The sequence below is a fragment of the Equus caballus genome, chromosome 18 (assembly GCF_041296265.1).
Source record: "Equus caballus isolate H_3958 breed thoroughbred chromosome 18, TB-T2T, whole genome shotgun sequence".
Taxonomy (NCBI): Eukaryota; Metazoa; Chordata; class Mammalia; order Perissodactyla; family Equidae; genus Equus; species Equus caballus.
The window spans coordinates 64,311,582-64,332,523 of NC_091701.1; the positions used below are offsets into that span (position 1 = coordinate 64,311,582).

The window sequence follows — 20,942 nt, forward strand, 5'->3', positions numbered from 1 at the left end:
GCCTGTTGTATTTAAATTTAGACCTGGAGAAAGAAATCTTGATTTATTTTATTATCTGTTTCTATCTCTTCTTATCCCGGGAAGGGTTTAAGGCAGTTTGCAAGAATGCCTTCAGTATAATAAGATATAATAAAACAAAATGAAATAGGAGTTTGCAGTTGAAGGAAAGGGAAAAGAGGAGGGGGGCAGATAAGATAAAGTCGGTACTGACGTTAGCACGGCGGAGCTTGCCCCTGGAGAGGGGAATCTCCTCACTTGTTAGGAGAACTTAATGAGGCAGATTCTTGACACTATTCCGTGAGGATGAGGAAATACGCTGTAGTGTATGTGGCTGGAACAGTCCCTCGTTTCCTGCCTTGTTCCCCCTCCCCGTTAAAGCTCTCCTGGTAAGCAGAAAGCTGGATTATCCCTTTTAAAAGCCTCTCCCCACCCACCACCCGAGTCCCTTCCCTACTGTAGATGCTGCCTGCTGTTTGCAAAGAAGAAAAGCCCATCCATTTTTTGGCAAGTGGGCTTAGGTTTCTGCAAAAGCCAACGTGAATTATAACATTTGTTTTTGTTTTAAAATCCTGCCTAGTAACATGATACAAGATGCTGAAAATGAGATTTTAAAGAATGGAATCAGCAGCTTATTTTGTACTGCTTGCTCATCATCAAAGAGCAATACTCAGGCATGCCAGCTGCAGTTCGTGACACAGCCAGGATGATTTAATTTATCAGAGTGCTTGGAGCAGAGGATGAAATCACCAAAGTGTGCGGGTGCCTACACCAACTAATAACACTCGAGTGTGGCTAAGAGTCCTGAAAGGTGTGGTGTGTGTGCTGGTTTTCCTACCTGGGTTTTTACAACTGGAAGTGCTAACATGGTTTGCGCGAGGCTGCTATTTGCTAAACGTAGGGAAATGAGAGAGGAGAGTTGGAGAGCCTGTCTTCATTATGAGAAGGATTTCATAAATTAACTATGAAACAAGTCTGAGAGAGTGTTGGTGGATTTTATGATTTGCAATATATTTTTATTTCAGTTTATCTTTCAGGCATATTCGTTTAATGTGTTTTGACTACTATGATACAGATATGTTGTGACGAGGTTTACGAATAACTGCGAGATGAAATCTTTTTTTTTCTGCTTTTTCTCCCCAAATCCCTCCAGTATATAGTTGTATATTTTAGTTGTGGGTCCTTCTCGTTGTGGCATGTGAAATCTTTTGTATGTAGCGTGGACATTAAAATATTTTTCTGATATTTGTGAGGGAATATTTTTGAAAAGGATGATTGTTCGGGAAACTAGGAGTTTTTGTCTCATTTACCTATTAGAGCGATCAAGAGGAAGGAGCCACTAGCCCATGGGTCAGACCAGAGCCTGAAAAGTACCATATGATAACTCTTGCTTCTGCCTCAGAAACTCTAGCTCCCCAAGCCCGCGGCAAACAAGAGAACAATTCAGTTGATTGTTGTTTAGTTATTGGGATATGGAGTCAGATCACAAACAACCTATAAACAAGTGAAGTTAAAATAGTCCTCTGAGCGCGCCGTGATCTCTAGGGTGAACCGGTCTTCCTGCTTCAACCTTTGTTTTCCACTATCTCTTCTCCTCACACAGCTAGTGATGTTTTTAAAAACATTAAATAGGATCATCTCTGCTCACAGTCCTCTAGTGGCTTCCCATCTCTCCCAAATGCACGCCCAGATCCTGAAGATGGCCTGCAAAGGCCTGGGTCCCCTGTCCGCCCCTCCCCCTCCCATCACCCGCAGCTCTGCCCCTGACTCGCTCCACTGTAGCTACGCTGGCTCTCAGTTTCTTCAGTTTGCAAGGGGGCCCTGGGATGGGGCCTTTGCACTTGCCGTTTTCTCTACCTGGACTTTCTCTCTGGAATTCTGGAACTTCACGTTCTTCAGGTTTGCTGAAATATTACTATATCTCCGAAGCTTTCCTGACCAGCTACGTGAGATAGGAATCTGCGTGCCCTTTCATACTCATTCTCCTCCAGGTCACTCATCATCCTAAGGAGCCTGTCTCCTCTTACTAGAATGTAAGCTCTGTGAGGGCATGAACGCTGTTTTGTTCCCTATTGTATTAAATTACATATATTTTTAGTACCTAGAAGAGTACTGGTACGCATAGGCATGCATAGGTTTGTTGAATGAATGAATGGATGAAGGAACAAACAAAAATGCTGGCGTCAAGGATCATTTTCACCTTTTAAGTATTTGCTGTTTAACATGTGAAATTCTTCATTGGAATTTAGCAGGGGAGATATAAAAATAAAGAAATTTTAGGTAGAAATATCTGTAAGTAGAGGTTATAAAGTATATAAATTTTGGATCTTGAATCTTAGCTAATTTCGGCCTTTATCTTATGCTGACTATAGAGAACTGATTGATACCAATACTTGAGTCCACTTATGAGGTTCTGTCAAGAAGATTTTTTTTTTTTGCGGAAGATTAGCCCTGAGCTAACATCTGCCACCAATCCTCCTCTTTTTGCTGAGGAAGACTGGCCCTGAGCTAACGTCCGTGCCCATCTTCCTCTACTTTATATGTGGGACGCCTACCACAGCATGGCTTTTGGTAAGCGGTGCCATGTCCATACCCGGGATCCGAACAGGCGAACCCCAGGCTGCCCAGAAACAGAACAGACGAACTTAACCGCTGCGCCACAGGGCCGCCCCAAGAAGGTTTTTTACCCAAGTGTACTTATAATCCTATTATGCCCTAGGAGGGTATTAACGTATCTGTAAATAGCTGTGGTTGAGCCTGAGTTCATTCTTTCGTCTGTATGGTGCTTCTGATCTTGGACATGTTATGTGGAAAACTATAGGACTTTTCTCAGGCAAAATTTAGAAAACTAAGAAGACACATTTTGGTGACTGAGCATAGTCCATAGTAGAGAAATTGATGTTGGTTAGTATTCGCTGGATTTTATTATTCTGAAAATTTGTATCTCTTTGTATTGCTGGGAAATAAGAAAATGAGGTTTAAAAAAGTTGAATATGAGATTTACAAAGTCAAGATTTAAAAACAGTGAATTTTTATTTTCTCATTAACTCATAAAACACCCGGTCTTCAGACAGTAGTGAGAATAAAGACTAAGGTTGTCTGTCAAATGAGTTGTTTTCTCTGGTGTGTGCAGCAGCTCTCATTTCTCCATCTGCACCAGTATTTGTGAGAAATAAATATTTAGAGGGCCAGGGAAGGATAATTTGGGGGCTGGTGGTAGCTGAGACAACCATATATTCACCGTGATGGCCCATTAGAAGGGAGGCATGCTGGAGGTGGGGGCGGGAGGAGCTGGAAAAAATAATGAGCTCCATTTCAGATTCTCCATGTGAAGCACAGACTCGGGATCGCCACTGGATTTTTGTAAATGTTTTCTGCATACAGAGAAAGCTTCTTGAGAAGTATATTTTTCTGATGTAACAATTTTTGATTGTACATTTCACCGACAAATTTTGAACCTTTTTATTTTGGAATATGTCAAATATGTAGAAAGTAAACAGAATAGTATAATAAAAGTCCATACCCATTAACTAACTTTAACAGTGATAAAATTCTGCTCTAATTGTTTCACCTGTACCTCCACCCATTTCCTCTATGCAGGGTTTTTTTTTTGAGGTAAAACATATATACACTGAACTGTGCATACCTTAGCTTAATGACAAATGGATGTACCTGTGTAACCATCGCCCCATCAAGATGTAGAATATTTACATCACCCTAGAAAATTCCCTCATGCCCCATTCTAATCCCTGCCCCTTACCCAGAGACAACTGCTGTTCTGATTGTTTTCATCATATATTAGAGCTGCATAAAATAGAATCATAGAGCAGGCACTCTCTTGTATCTAGCTTAGCTCAGTCTGATTTCCATAGGTTTCACCCACGTTGTTGCATGTTCAACGGTTTCTTCCTTTTTACTGCTCAGCAGTATTCTATGGTATGAATTACCGAGGTTTGGTTTATCACTTCTTCTGTTGATGGCTATTTGGGTTATTTCCAGTTTTTGCTATTGTAAATAAAGCTGCTACATTCTTGTACAAATCTTTGTGTGGACATGCCTTCATATCTCTTGAGTAAATGCCTAGGAGTGGAATTGCTGGGCCAAGTGGTATGCTTTTGATGTTAAAAATTTTTTTTTCATATTCTATGTAGCTGAAACCTACTTCACTTAAAATTTAATTTAAAAATAAAATTCAATATAGAATATTATTGTTTACGTAAAATCAAATAGCTTGATTTAAACAAACCTGATTGAAATCTCCCATTTATGAAAGCATTTATTTATTTACTTTTTTTCTGTTCAAGGAATTTGAAAATCAATAGGAGAAGAGGGTTGAGAAATTGACTGTTCTATCTAAAGCACTCATGTTTTAAAGGCCATATCCCCAGATGGGGTAATTATGATTTCTTTCCAGGATTTTAATAACCAAAGGGAACTATTTCTTGGTGTTGATTACAGGTTGAGAAACACATGCCATTGTGTTGAATTTGAATCCAGTTTGTTTTAGTGGTGGTTTCTCAGTGTTCTTAATGTGACAGAACAGAAACTAGAAAATATTTTTCTGAAACAAAACTCTTCCCCCCAAGTATATAAATATTGGACTTGATTTCTCTGTCAGCATTCTGTCTGACTAGGTTAGCTGCCGTGTTGTCATTCATTCACTTGGCTTAGTGTGATGGGTCTTAATTTCCTTTTGTCCAAATTGCCTGAGCTAGGAAATGGATATATTATTTTCCATCTGCTAGTGGAAAAAGTATGCTTTGGAATATTTACCCAGAAAATTCTAAAACTATGAAAGCTATGCATTGTAGTGAAATACATCATAAGCTTAAGAAAACAGCTTCTGGGGTTTTTTTTGAGGAAGATTAGCCCTGAGCTAACGTCTGCCGCCAATCCTCCTCTTTTTGGTGAGGAAGACTGGCCCTGAGCTAACATCCGTGCCCATCTTCCTCCACTTTATATGTGGGATGCCTGCCACAGCATGGCTTGATAAGCGGTGTGTAGGTCTGCACCCAGGATCTGAACCGGTGAGCTCCAGGCCAGTGAGCCCCAGGCGGGCGAACCCCAGGTCGGCGAAGTGGAAAGTGCGAACTTAACCACTGCACCACCAGGCCGGGCCCGCAGCTTCTGTTTGTTTTGAAGATTGTGTTTGGAGATATCTGTTTAATTGGCCTCTTGCATAAGCACAATGTGTATTTCTAAGACATATAAGATTCTGTGCCTTTTAAATTCTTTTTCTTTTATGATTGTCTGTGTCATCAGGAATAGGCAGTATTCTTAAATACTTGTTGTTAATGTCTGGGAGTATAAAGGCCAGTTCACTTGGGTCTGAAATGAGTCAGTGATTCTGAGTGCCATTTCAAGTAAGGTAGAGGGTGTCAAGGAAATGATAGTTGCTTCTGACATTACTAACATGTCAGATCTGCCTCAGTGACTTAGTGAACCAAGACTGTAAAATGCCTCAGGATTGCATTACACTTATCTGAAATCTCGAGTTGATAATACCCGTTAAGCTCTCCATATTAAGGTTCTGTGCCTTGCGTAGAAATTAAGATTTAAAATTAATTTCATTTATATGTGAGATTTCAATTTCTATTTAATGTGCTTTTTTCTTAAGTTGGTTTCTATCTCATAACAATTTAGGGAATAATATAAAATTAAAAAAATTTGCCAAATATTATCATTATTGTACTTAGATTAGTTTTGTTCCTGTTCAGTAAAGAAGTATTATTTATAGACTATATAGTTTTAATTCAGTTGTTAGCTCTGCTGAAATTTAGAACATTTAGATAGCAATCCAATAGCAGTTCATATCTGTGGCCCTAAATGCTAGTTGGACTTTAGGTGACCAGTTGACCAGTGGGAAGCTGGTAAAAATGTCCAGCCTCAACCCAGGCTTCATGCTGTGAGGGCCCTGGCTTGTCTCTGGGGTGAGTACCCCAGGAATGCTGTAGAATTCCATATCCTTAGGCCTTTCTAACATAGAATAGAACCAGTGTCCGTGATTTTAGTCCCACTTTTACTCCTCTGTTTTTTTGTGATAGGAATGTGACACAAACAAACAGGATGGGTAGATGGGCAAGTTTCTAATGGGTTAACTATAACCAGGTTGAATAGAAGCTGCAAAGGTCCTGGATTTTGTGACCCATTTAAACATACTGCTAATGTTCTTTCATATTTGCATGCGTAGAGTTTGTTTATAAGTGTCTGGGTGACTTAGATGAAACTACCAGGAGAATATCCATTTACTATAAAAGTGAAATAGAGGGAGGCCACACTTTTTGTGTAAGGGCAGAGAAGTTACCAAGAGTAATGTGTGTAGCAGGAAATATTTAACTATTCTACTAACTAATACTAACTAGGTAAAATGAACCATGCATGAATCAATAAGAGTGTGCCATGAAACACTGATTATGATTAATGCAATTTATGTACCTGAAATTAAAAAAAATCTACTCATTTATTTTTAAAAAGTTGGTATATTCCAAATATTTTCATTTAAAGACAGATAAATTCTCTTCATAAAATAAGTACTTCCCAAAGTATATTTTACAATATATTTGTGCTATTAGATTCAGTACTTTTAGCAGAAAAACAATGATTTAGTACTTCCCAAAATTTCAGTGTTTCTTTATATTAGAGTAGCTCTCATTCATAATCATATGCAGCAAAAATATTTTTATAGCACGATATGAAGCAATCTGATCTTCTAATGCTATTTATAACGAAGTAGCATCTAATATTGATTAAAATATGTAATAATTAAAACGAAAGTTTTTCACTTTGCAGATTATAATAAGCCTTCTTGGAATCATAGGCTCTTGGAACTAGAATGAGGTAGAAATGACCTTCTCCAAAATGCTTTGCTCTGGCCATATTTGAAGAGTATATGACCTCAGCCAGAACACATCCACATCTTCAAAGAAATTGTGGTATCATCTGGCAGTTACAAAGTCTGATAAAACTTACAGTTAAGGATAATTTGATGATTTTCTTCACAGCAAATATGACGCAGATCAGTGTGCTTTTTTATAATCCCTACATTTCCCACCAGTGGACTCAAGTTTGTGAATGAGAAGAGTCAAAAGAATGTGTATTTTAAAATTGCTTCTGTACCTTAGTATTTCAAATAGGGAAGAAGTCTTGTGAATCAGGAAAGCTTGGTAAATGTAGGCTGTAAACATGTAGGGGGTCAAAACTTTGGAGGCTCAAGAGAAAAGAAGAGAGAGGTAACATAACTTGCTGTGACAAGTCTGAGAGGGTGTCAAGTATGTCATTGTTCATGGGGGAGAAAGGTACTCACCAGAGGTGAATCTTTCTTCCCCCTATATGTGTAGGGGACTCGCTGTCCCTTATACCTTATAAGGCTGGGGTTCTAGGGAGCCAGTGGAAGGGTGTAGAAGGTTCACGAGCACCCTGAAATTATGTAATCTTCAATTATCTAGTGTTCAGAGCATCTGTAGGGTTTTCAAAGGAATCCTTGACCCCCAAAAGGTTAACAAAGCCCGCCATGGTTAATTAGTCCTTTGTGAGCGGACTCAGTAAGAAAAGAACAAAGGTAACATTCAGACTCAAGTAACGTTTTTGTGTGTTCTTAACCTGGGAGGTTTTTCTGTTATTGTGTGCATATGGTCAGTGAAATTCGTAAGCTTGACAGCAGCATGACCAATTCTGCCAGAAAGCTTTAACCCTTAAAAGAACTGATGGTTTAGGATGCACGACCCTTGGTCCATTCTTTCATCCTCTGGCTTGTCCATTCTGTTGTAGAATGGCCACCAGTATGCAATAGATATCTTTTGATAAATCACATGACTTTGAACTGTTTTATGTCCAGATTTCATTATATAATAAACTGGTAGGACACCTTATACCTGAAAAAACCCTCTGTTGGAATTCTTTGGCAGTCAATCCAGAAACTCTTTGCAGCTTGGCTCTTGGCTGTTCCACTAAAAGATAGGATCATTGAGATTAAGTTAATAATCTTAATAAAGGCTCTGATGTCTTTGTGAGTCATCTAATGCCTCCAGGCCTGATTATAAACCTCAAACAGTCTTAGCAGATGAGGGCCCACCCTGGTTGTTATTAATTCTCAAAGCAGGCATTTATAAAAACCTAAGTCTTTCCCTACCCACTGAGACAAGTATTAATCTTTGGTCTTTAAACAGTTTTGGGGTCAAAATAGCAATTTCAGTCTACAGCTATTTAAGTCTGCAATTGAACTTGCTGTTTTCATCACCACTGCTGTTCTAGGCTTTCAAAATGGATGTAATTTCTAAACTCATTGAAACCCGCATCTTACGCCCTTTTTTTTTTTTTTTTTTTTGGTGAGGAAGATTGACCCTGAGCTAATAGCTGTTGCCAGTCTTCCTCTTTTGCTTGAGGAAGATGGTCGCTGAGCTAACGGCTGTGCCAATCTTCTGTTTTGTATGTGGGACATCGCCATAGCATGGCTTGATGAGTGGTGTGTAGGTCTGCCCTGGATCTGAACCCGCAAACCCCAGGCTGCTGAAGCAGAGCACACACACTTAACCACTATTCCACCAACTGGGCCCTCTTACTCATTTTTTGGATTCATACCTCTCCTGATTTCACTAAAAACTGATTACATTGGAAAAACTAGATGCTAAAAAGAGTGAATAACAGGGGCTGGCCCTGTGGCTGAGTGGTTAAGTTCGTGTGCTCTGCTGCAGGTGGCCCAGTGTTTTGTTGGTTCGAATCCTGAGCGCGGACATGGCACGGCTCATCAAACCACACTGAGGCAGCGTCCCACATGCCACAACTAGCCGGACCCACAACGAAGAATATACAACTATGTACCAGGGGGCTTTGGGGAGAAAAAGAAAAAAAATAAAATCTTTAAAAAAAAAAGTGAATAACAGAGTGAAGAATTTCTTTGTTTTTAGAAATAGCTTTCTTTTGCAGAATTTTTCTTTCCTTTGAAAATCCAAATGGAGAAATTTGTATTTTAACACATTCTGAAGTTCCAAAGAGAAGTAGGAGCATGTGTTGAGACTTGGAAAGCTGCAGCTTCAGGGAACAGCATGGGGCACAGACATGGAGGGAAAAAAATAGAGGCACCCACGACAAATCCAAGTCTTACTGTGGCCGTTGTGCTTCGTGTAGATGGGGACTGGCTCACAGACGAGAGCTCTATGCAGGGGCTGTGTGTGGGGCCTGTCATGGATCCATGACAAAGGCAGATGAAAAGATGGTGACCCAATTCATTCCTCTTTCTTTCCTATCAATATTCCTTATCAATAATACAGTATCAAGTCTTTAACTCTTAAATAATTTGTTATGCAATAATTACATTATATTTTTAAAAATTATACATAAATATTAATATAACTATAATATGTTTGATATTGTAATATATAGGTAATTAAAATATCTTTATATTCTAAAACATAAAAGTAGAAAAAATAGTTTATTTTTCCACTAATTTAACACTCTGCCTCTGTTCTCACTCTCCCCTCTCACGAGGTGATCTCATTCACTCCAGTTCTTTGAATACCGTCTATATGCTGAGTCTCCCCAGAGCTTGCTCCTGAATATATCCACTAATTATTTTGACTTCTTTATGTGGCTATAGCATGGGTATCTCAGCTTAAGCATGGCTAACACTGGATTCTTGATTTTCTACCACACCTTTGGGAATAAAAAAGTCTCCTTCCTTATTTTTTTTTATTTTGAAACTATAGTCACCATGCTGTATTGCACCCCCAGAACTTATTTGTCTTATAACTAGAATTTTTACCTTTTGGCCACCTTCATCATTCATTCTTCCTCATTGTTATTAAAAACCAATAAAGTGCCCCACTGGCCAAGGAAGGAGCATTGAGGATGCTGTCCTTGCCATTTCCTCTGCCTTCCTCTCCATCTGGTCAATCACTAGACCCCATCAAGTCTGTCTCCTAAATAGTCCTCATCTGTTAGTTTTTCTCCTTCTTTCCTGCCCCTGCTGTAGCTCAGATTCAGGTTAGCATATGAACTGGCCTCCTTATGTCCATTCTTTTTTTTTTTTTTTTTTTTTGAGGAAGATTAGCCTTGAGCTAACATCTGCTGCCAATCCTCCTCTTTTTGCTGAGGAAGACTGGCCCTGAGCTAACATCCGTGCCCATCTTCCTCTACTTCATATGTGGGATGACTACCACAGCATGGCTTGCCAAGTGGTGCCATGTCTGCACCCGGGATCTGAACCGGCGAACCCCGGGCCGCTGAAGTGGAATGTGTGCACTTAACTGCTGCTCCACCGGGCCAGCCCATTATGTCCATTCTTGATGCTCTAAAATCCATACTCCCCAGAGCAGTTATGGGGATCACTCCCCCCACCAAATAGTGGTTATTTTTAAGTAAAAATCTGATTAGGGTTCCTACGACATGAGAAGCAAGTCTGAGGTCTTAACCTGACCTGTAAGGCTTTACGTGATTTACAACTCCAGTCTCAGATCTAGTTTCTCTCCCACTTCATCACTGTGCTCCAGTTCTCTGTAGCTTGAGTGTGACAGGTTTTGTACCTTAGGGCCTTTGTACAGGTTGTTTCTCTGCTTGCAGCACTTCCCTGATCTAAAACACGCTCCCCCTCCCCCTACACCATTCACCTGGCTAATTGCATTCACACTTCAGATATTAGCTTAAATCTACCTCTTAAACAGGTTTTCTTTGACTTTCCACTCTGAGCTAGGTTCCTCTGTTATGTGCTCTCATAAACACCTCCTACTTGCTCAAGGGCTGTAATTGACTTGTAGCTAGGCGCCTGTTCCGTATTTCCTTATTTGTCTTCTCGTCTAGATTGGAAACCAGATGAGGCCAGGTGCAATTAATTGTGTTGGTTTGGGCTCTGTTCCTGTATAAATATTTATTAAATGAACAAATGAGTGACTGTATAGATAAATATTTGTGCAGTTGAGTATCTTCTTTTATCTGCAAGCTTGAGCTGGCTTCTCTAAAGTGTGTGTATGAAAAGGACATTACATGGGGAAAAGGCTGTAGGCTTTCGGAGGCCAGTGGCCAAGAATACAGATTTTGGATCAAGAGGAATGCTTGCTTTGAAAAAAATATATGGGAAGAGGAACTGGCGTGTATTTGAATACACATATTTGAATATACATGGGGCTGGAGATAACATACAAGATTCCTACAGTGAATGATTTCATTCATTTTTTTCCTTCTTTTAAACAAACTCATTATCTACTATTTGCCAGGCACTTCATCATCACTGATTGCAAAGAACACCCATTGGGGATGTAGATAAAGAGACCACAAATGATATTAGAGTGTGGTAAGTCCCAGGTTAGAAGAGTATATAGGATACTGTGGAAACACAGGTTTGGGGGAAAATAATTTGGCCTGTTTCCCAGAAGAAAGCACATTTAAAGTGAGTTTCAAAATAATATAGAAAAGCAGAAGGAGGAAATAATTTTTCTTATTTTTTTATTTAGATTTACTTTTTTCCATTTCCTTTTGTAATAACAATATAATAATTCCTTTCCCCGTTATCTTTAGTATTCTCTAGAATTCTTATTTCCTACTCTTATGGCTCATAACTTCCATATTGTTGGAAAAGAAAAAAAATAATGTAGCTTCTTCCACAAGGCCGCATTTCTTGAAGACACCAGACTGATGATGTGCCCTCTTTTCTAAATAAAGGAATTGAATTCAGAACTCAAACATGAGCCCTATTTCTATCAGTACTGTGCTAGCAAATGGCCTTCTTGCCTTTACCTTGATATATAACAGAAATACTTTCCCCTGCTGTTAAAACAGTGGGTTATCACCACCTTGGCCAAGTTGTGCTGTTTTCTTAACCTGTCAGTCCTCAACATGAACACAACACAGACCAGTTGTGTCTTGAGGTCTCCTGTAACCTCTCTGTCTCCCATCTGTGCCAGCCTGTTGGCCATTTCCCCAGTCTATCATGAAAACAACTTGGCTCCTCTTCCCTCCCCTTCAGTGACCCCAAACTTCATTTCTACACTCTACCACAAGGCAATGAGTGATTTAAAATATATTTTGTTGCTGATTGTGGTTGCACTGTCTGAGACTTTTAAAAATGTAATTGCATGTTTACGTTAAAAATTACACTTACATTAAAAAATGTAGTTGCCTGGTTTTCTGCTAAATCAGAAAGTTTATGAAAACTAATAGGCATTTTATGTACTCATGAAGTTTTTCTCCGTTAAGGTTGATCTAGAGATGTACTCATAGCAAGGGGCCGTTTAGCTGAAAATTACCAAAGCACCAGAGAAGGCATCACACTGACTTTAAGCTATTTACATTGATGTATTTTTGTGGATGCAGTCAAAGTTTGCTCTCATCACTTAAAACTCCCTCTCATAGAGGTTTTGCATTATTTTTACCCCTGAAATTCTGAAAATCTTCCAGGCGAGGGAACTGAGACACTGAAACAGGTGGCGTAACAGGGGGAGCATATGGCCTGACGGCTGCTGTTCTCCCTTGGGCTGTAGCCCCCATGTGTTCGCCTCTCATCAGGGTCCTTGCACGGTATGTTGTCTTTTGGGACTTTGAGAGACTAAGGAGGAAATTATTCCACCTACAGCACCATTCAGAATGGGAACTGTATTTCATGGAAGAGGCAATATATAAATCTATTTAATGAAAGACATTGTCTTAACCCAACAGCTCTGCTCCTCCTTTAGACCTTACCTATTTCTATCCTGTCTCTAATCTGACCTGGAGGACTTGGAATTGCCATTGATTCTGTCTTCTCCTCTCCCACACTCACATCTCACCCTCTGAGTTCTTTTAAGTATCCATCACAGTGTCTTCAGTGTCCATTCCTTCTGTTTTATTTTCATAGCTACTTTCTCTATCTAGGCCCCCACTCCATCTGTTTGGACCATTAGAGAAATCTCCTATTAGGTCTCCCTATTTTTTCCTCCCTCGGACTCAAACCATACCTTACTGCATGCATCTTCCTGAGACACTGCTTGCTTTTCTTAAGCTTTCATTATATTGTCGCTAAAACATGAAGTCTTCCGTCAGGTTTCTGCCTCCCTCCAACTTTTTATAATGAATACTTTGAAATATACTGAAAAATTGAAATAGTATAACAACTATTCATATATCCTCCACCAGGATACAACGATTATTAAAATTTTGTTATATTTGCTTTATCTGTATTACTGTGTTTCTATACAAACACACACACACACACACACACTCACACGCACACGGTATTTCAGAACCAATTGAAACTTGTGTGCTTCCTGACTTTTCATCCCTATGAACTTCAGCATGCTTCCTTTAAGATCTGAGTAACTGTCTTTGGGAAAGTAATACTTTTTTTGAAATGGTAAAACAATTATTAAAAACTTTTGAATAAACTACATAAAAATCGATGAGGAAAAGATATAGAACTTCAAGTAATGAATGAATAAATGAATCTTATAGATTGCATGTGGCAAATTCTTAAGAAGATTTCACTTTGATTGGCTTGTTATATTTGTGCAAATAACATTTTATTTATATTATGTGTTCACCAGTTTGTGGTAAGACTGAGGTTTGTATAAAGGTAGCATTTTAGCTACATTACTCTCTAAATGGGAGGTTCTACCAGGCTTTCAATTTATTTTGTTCTTTGGTCATTTCCCATCGGTCAACTCTTGGTGTGTAATTTTTATGGTGGAGGTATATAGAATTGTCTGTCTGCTACCTCTTTTCCCCTTTCTTCTGCTTATGCTGCCCTCATCCATGCATATTTGATGGTAGAAATGGTAAGATGTAAAACCTGAGAGTTGCCATGCACGTGGAGAAGGCCCATAGCCTGTGAATGGAAAGATGAAGTCATACAGAGTTGAAGTTACTGGTTCCATTCATTGCCAAGCTCTGGCCGGGTGATTGTCATCCCCGTGGTTTGCTTGTACAGCCTTTCTTTGTATTCTGTGAGTGGATAAATTCCCATTTTTGCTTCAGCAAATTTTGGTTGGATTTCTATTCAACCAAGAAGGCTTAACTAGCTCAATATGTTACTTCCTACGCTAAGTCCTAACTCCAAGCAAATTTTAAATCCATTGACACTTTTCTCTCCCCATTGGCACTGCCCTGCCTATAGCTTGTCCCTAAATTCAGCAGAAACCAATTTAATGCTACTTTCTCCAGGAAGTTATTCCAGTCCACAATTCTCTCTTTCTGCTGTGTTTAGTTTCTCTCTCTCTTGAGCTTCTGAGTTCCTTCAGAGCATCGATATATTCATTCACCTGTTTTACATCCCAAAATGCCTAACACTCAGTAAGTGCTCAGTAAAAGCATGTTGATTCATAACATGTTATGATTATATATATTAATAGAAATAGCTAAGGGACTAGGTATTTTTTCGTTATTTATGTAGTTATTTCTCATGCCTATCACAGCGCTGGACCCATAGTAGGTACTCCAAAATTTATGTTAATTAAAAAATATTTGTTCTTAGATTTATGAGTTCAGGGCAAATACTGACACTATTAAAATGAATTGGAAGATGATTAATTGAATACCACTATATGATGCTTTAAGATTGAGGACTGGCCGTCAATCATGATATTAATATACCAAAGGACTGTTCTTAAACCTGGAGCACTTTTCAGAGTCGCTTCCTTTCCCTGCTCTATATTTTTGTTTCCTTCCATTTCTACCTTTAGTTTTTGTCTTTTATTAACACTTAGTTTTGTCACTTTTTGGTCCGTGATGAAAACCTCATGCCTCTCACTCCTGCTCCCCTCCTTTCTCACCTCCATTTTTTTCCTCACTTCACAGGACTAATTTAGATGTCCTTAGGATTACAAACAGGAATCCTTTTTTTCTCCTCAAAATACTCCTCTAGGGCCCCTGACTTACAGAAACAAATTTCTAAATCTACATTGCAAACAAGTACATTTAATTAACGAGTCCTCAATAATGAACAAATAAAAGTTCTCTTTGCCACAAAAAGCATAATAAATGAGGGCAGTCATTAAACTCTTTTCTTGGTACTTTAAAAAACTAGGTGACTAGCTGCATATTAGTTCATGATTGTAATGTTGGAGGGGAAAGGCCTTGGCGAATTTGAGACACGTCAGAAGGCCAGTGTGGCTGCTCTGCAGAGGGTGAGATGAGAGCGTCATGGGGTGTGGACGTAAGGGAGGCAGGACTCAAGCGTGGCTGGGTAGGGGCCGAACACTGGGCTCTGCGCTCACACGTGCTTTGGTGGCTGATGTCTTTACCAGAGGAAGACTCTAGGTCTGTGTGGTTTGGTGGCTGGATCACGGGCTTTGGAGTTTGGGCAACTGGAGTTCAAAATCTGCTGTGCCTCTCCTTACATGTGCTCTTGGGCACATTCATTAAACTGAGTAGAGAAAATGAGACTTACCTTGTGGCATTGTTGTTAGGGATTAGAGTTGCTGTATGTGAAATACCTAGAACTTAACAGTTACTTATCAATTACTGTTATCATTAGACATGACTTTTAGTAAATTAAATATTTCAGAAGTACGAATATTCTGTCTTGCTTTATATTCTATGATATTATGTTAGTAAGGGTTGAGTAGGTAGACAGAAAAGGTAACATGCCAGTTTTACAACTTTCCAGGAAATGAGGCTGGGTTTGTTTTCATTGTTTTATTGTATTTCCTGTAAATTGACTCTAAAGTGCATACATGTTTTTGTAGTAAGAAGTATTAAAGTATATAGTGGAATAAAATTACTGTTTTTCTTTTAAAACGACCAAGAAACAACATTGTCTCTGGAACGTTACCTAGAGGAAGCAGGCAAGCAAAATATATTTGAAAGCCAAAAATCAGTGTGAGGCAGTCATCGGTGAGCTTCAGGTTTTTCCTATTATATTGATTCCTTTTGTTTTGCTGAGAAGACAGATTGGCTTTTAAGAAAGGCTGAATTCAAACAGTAGTTTTTATTATTCTTTTTCTCTGTCCAGAAAATCTTAGCATGAGCTAGAATATTCTCAGCCTACAAATAAGCCAACGAATACTGGCTGTGGTCCTTTTGGAAAACTTGGTATTGAAAAGATAGTGTTTCTTCTCTATGGAAAAAACAAGAACGTTGTGTGGCTCTCCTGATTTCTCTTTGCTGGCCATGGCATTGTGCTGGGGAGTATTATTTGTCCATTAAAATGGCGTTTCTTGAAACACCCTCTTTAGAATAGATATCTGCTGCAAAGCAGATGAAATCTTATTTGGTTTGAATACGTATCTCAGGGGAGTAGTAAATTATGTTTCTCTCTAGTATAGCGGTTCCTACTCCACAGCAGAGAAGGGCATTAACATCCTAATGGAGGCAGCTGATTGATTAACATATTGATTCAATCTAGAAGATTGTGTTCTGTGAAATCCGAGGCTGACTGAATTCTCAAATTGGTATGGCAGTTGCGGCTAACCAGTTTAAAATTTTCTAATGTTTCCAACATTCACAAGTAAAACAACGTTTTAAGTTTTTATTAAACGATTGGATGAAATAATGGAATAGAATTATAAACTCCACAATAAGAGAAAGGTGTTCAGAAATTGTTCGCCATTTTTATTTCTCTAAGTAGGAATCAGGAGAAAGTCGTGAATTATAAAAGCCAAATAGGATTCATCAGGAGTTTTCTAAAAATTCCTAGTCGTGTTATGGGTTGTGTCCAAATTAAAATAATAGACCAGATGAAGGTTTAGAAAGTTGGTAGGACAAAAATAAATCAGAGCAAGTAGTTTAGGAATTATTTTTAGTCCACTTTGAATGTAAATGAGAACGAAGGATTCAGTCATATCAAACTGATCTTTTTTGCTCTGTATTTCCAGAGCCTGGCAAATGGCAGGGAGGCGGTATCAACCCTGGACTTGTGTTGGGTTCATAATAATAGCTTCCTGAATGGTTGGATCGATGGATAAATGTCTGCATCTTGATTGGTTAGGTGGAATTGATTGACAGGTGTGGCAAAGGCTAATAAGGCAACTCTGTCTAAGTTGATGGCTGGCTAAACATGATTTGACCTCTGCTGCTCAGTTCTTACCTAAACCAGCTTATGCTGTTCTCTCAGGCTTGGAAGAATCAGAAAAGCTTACTTTAGAGGTGGTGATTTCTCAGTCTATAAAGTCCAGTAATCAAAAATTAAATATGCATTGAAATTCTAAGATGGAAAATTATTCAAACAGTCAAATAGAGAGATGGGCATATGGTACAACACTCAAATTCAGTATAGCAAGTGCAGGTGGATGTTTACTATGCAGAGTCTCTGAGTTTTTGAAGGGACTTCGGAGAGCAAGTTTTCTGCTCTCAAGAGCTAAGCTTTATAGGTGGAGAGGGCATGAACACATATAAATGTAGTATCAGGCAAGATGTCATAATATGCCCATTAGAGTTTCAAAGTGCTGTGGGAAGAGGAGGAAAGGAGAGACAAACTTTCGATTATTAAAGGCCTGATTCCCCAACTGTTGATGGCTTAATTACCTGGTTTTTGATTTGCAGTTTTAGAACCTCCATAAAAGGAGGTGGCTGGAAAGGAATAAGGAGAATATTTTTTGGCTGATTGTCTCGAAATGGAAGGCTAGCTGATAGAACTTCAGGCAGGAAATAGAAACTAAAATTGTGCTTTGTATTTTTACATTTACTCACATATTCACTGTAGGAATAAGTTTTTCCATTTCTATTCTGTTTTGATTTTAAAAATTTTCATCTTAATTATGAAAGATTCCAAACATATAGAAGTATAGTCTCTAGTCCATGTGCTCACCACTGAGTTTAAGCAAATAGTAGCTTTTTGCTCTGTTTGCTTCATATTTCTCCCTCCCTCTTTTTTTAAGAAATAAAAATTAAAGATAGAATCAAGCCCCACTCTCATCCCTTTTCCCTCGTTACCCAGATTAATCACTATCCTGAAATTGGTGTCAATCTTTATGTTTAAAAAGCTGTAATAGATGTATATATGTATTATTTATATCTTTTTGCATTTTGGCTTTTTCACCCACCATCACGTTTGGGGGACTTTCCTTGTTGATACATTCACATCTCATTAATTCAATTTAATTGCTGCATAATATTCCATTGTATACATAAGCCATACTGATGGACAATTAGGTTTTATCTAGAGTTTTTTTTAGTTCTTAAATAAGCTTCAAGGAATATTAGAAAATTTAAAAAGCATCTATTGTTTTTATTCAATATGTATAGTTATTTGTATTTGGTACATTATTTAAATACATATTTTGTTTTCTTAAATTATTTTGTTTATGAAGTAATATTGCTTTCAAAGCATTCAAAATGAAAGTGATCCATAAGGGAAACGAAGTTGTGTCATACCTAGTATGGGCATGAAGGATGTAGTACGAATTAAGGATGCAGCAAAGTGATGTTTGAATGTGGGAAATGCTGAGGCCTGAAACAGCAGACTCCATGTCAAAGGATGAGACCATCATTTGATACCTGAAACAAAAAACGGAATGTTGAATTTATTGCTTGCTTGATAGGGAGAGCTGTGCTGGTCGGGCACAGTTTTTCTCACATGAGCAGGAAACTGAGCTTACATAGAGTTTTTTTGAGAAGTGTCGAGTTCAGGGATTGGGGGCCTTTCAGAGGCGGTGGTGGGATGACATTAACAGTAGAAGCTGGCTTCTCAGGTGAGACTTCCGCTGTTTGGTTGGCTCTCAGAGGCACCATCATGGTCCATTCCCGATTGGCTGGTGCTCAGGAGTGTTGGTCACTGATTCATTGCCTTGCAGACGTGAGTTCACTGAGGCAAGTTGTCAATGATTGATTGGTTAAACCATTTTCAAACCAATTCTGTGGCTCCAAGACTATAGAACTGTCGTATATTGATTAAACATGGGTAAAGCCTGTTCTCGGGCTTCCTATTTCCATGGTTACAGAGCAGTCTATCTTAGGAGTGTGGGAACTTCTTTTATTCTTGCATATATAATTTGTTTTCAGAGTTGACTACTTCAGAATTGGATTATCATATAGCTTCTTCAGAGAAACTCATATTCAGACTTGGGGGTGGAAAAAAACAGTGTGCCTGGTTCTGTAATAAATTTGCCTCTTTGGCGTTGCTTGAGAGAATTATATACAAGTCCATCTAATGTTCTAGAATCCTCCATAATGGCTGATGTCACATCATTGGTTGCCTCAGCTTTTCTAGTTGAGAAAGAACAATGTCTTTGATTGACCAACACACCGTCTGCACTACTTTCTAGCAATGGGACCCTGAGCAGTTTCCTTTTGGAATCTTGTTTCCTCATTTTTAGATTTGGGAAGAGTAATACTTAAAATGGGTTAGTGAGACTTGACATGAGTTCATAGGTATAACCAAGACACTTAGAACACTGTGATTCAGTAGGCAGAAACCTTATTATTCATCCCAGAGTTAACATTTTCTGCTTTGTAAATCTTTGTTGTATACATAAAATTTCTAGTTTGAACTAGACTTCCTATTCTATCCAGTTAATTCTAGATTAAATGAAGGTTAAAATGTTTGATTAATATCTTTGCCTAAGAGAAATAATAAAAACAAATAATCTCTTTTATTAGAAACTCACAAATATCTATCATCAAAATTTGCTCTGATACTTTTTAGTAAGTTAATTATCCTGTTCTATTGTATATATATATATATATATATATGATTTGTGTTTCATGAAAAAGTATTTTATTGAGGTTATTTAGTTTCATAGAAATACATAGCCTTCTTATAAACTTGTTAAAATGAAGAAAAAAATTTCCATAAAGGTCAAATTATACAAACTAAAATATGTATAAAATATGTGTTCATTTTTCTGAGGGAGGTCTTGGTAAAGTTAGTGCATTTCTTCAAAAATATCAAAGGAGACTTATGTTCAGAAGCTGAAGAAATATTTACAAATGTGGAATAATAATACCAACACCAGTGATACTGAGGGCCAGGAGCTGTTCTAGGCTCTCTGTTTCCTATTTCATTTAATCGCCCAGTAACCTTATGAGGTGTATCCGTTAGTCCCGTCCTGTTATTGTTCTCATTTCATAGATGAAATTCGGGTACAGATTGGCTGCGTAACTTGCCACAGTCACATAAGTAGTAAGAGATGGAGGTGGGATTGGAACCCTGGCTGGCTGGCTCTTCAGATAGACTGTGCAGCCTCTGGGAAAGTGACTTGTGTTTACCCACAAAGTTAAAACACGTTTTTGAAATTAGCAATGATAGTTTAAACAATCATTCTTGTTTTAATTTTTTTTTTCCTAGGAAGATTAGCCCTGAGCTAACTGCTGCCAGTCCTCCTCTTTTTGCTGAGGAAGCCTGGCCCTGAGCTAACATCCGTGCCCATCTTCCTCTACTTTATATGTGGGACACCTACCACAGCATGGCGTGCCAAGCAGTGCCATGTCCACACCCGGGATCCCAACCCGGGAACCCCAGGCCAGTGAAGCGGAACGTGCGCACTTAACCACTGCACCACCGGGCCAGCCCCTCATTCTTGTTTTTAAAAAAATGTGGAGCTGGGAACATGCTGATGTCCTCAGCAATATCTAGAAACCCTAGTTTATGGGAATCTTTGAGCCTAGTAAAATTACATGCAACATTTTTGTGTATTTGTGGGTACATGCATTTTTTTGTGTTTGGGGTGCAGGCGAAGAGAGATCATAGATTCCTCAGATTCTCAAAGGGACTAAAGATGAAAGAATCTCTACTCTGGCATAAAGAGGGGAGATCTTTCCAATGGCGTTAGATCATAGAATCACTAGGATGGGCACTTTGACAGCTCATTTAGTTCATGTTTCTTCCAGAAGGACAGTAGATGAGCTGCCATAACGGCTGCTTCTGTTTAGATGCCACTCTTTCTTCTTGTCTCCTTCTCCCTTCCGTTCTCTGCTCTCCTCAGGCTCTCCTCTCTCCTGCCCTCTGCTGTCTCAGGCCTCAGCATTTTGGTTCACTCTGTCTAGAATTCTCTCCTGTCTGGAAAGCTTCTGGTTGTTAAAGTGAGAGTAGCTTTCTTGTGTCAGCTTAA

At 38.7% G+C, this 20,942-nt stretch overlaps 1 protein-coding gene across 1 annotated transcript in view; it reads left to right on the forward strand.

Annotated features, from left to right (window-relative positions):
• Positions 1-20,942, forward strand: part of FAM171B (family with sequence similarity 171 member B) — a 63,912-nt gene that overhangs the window by 1,037 nt on the left and 41,933 nt on the right. The window lies entirely within an intron of this gene.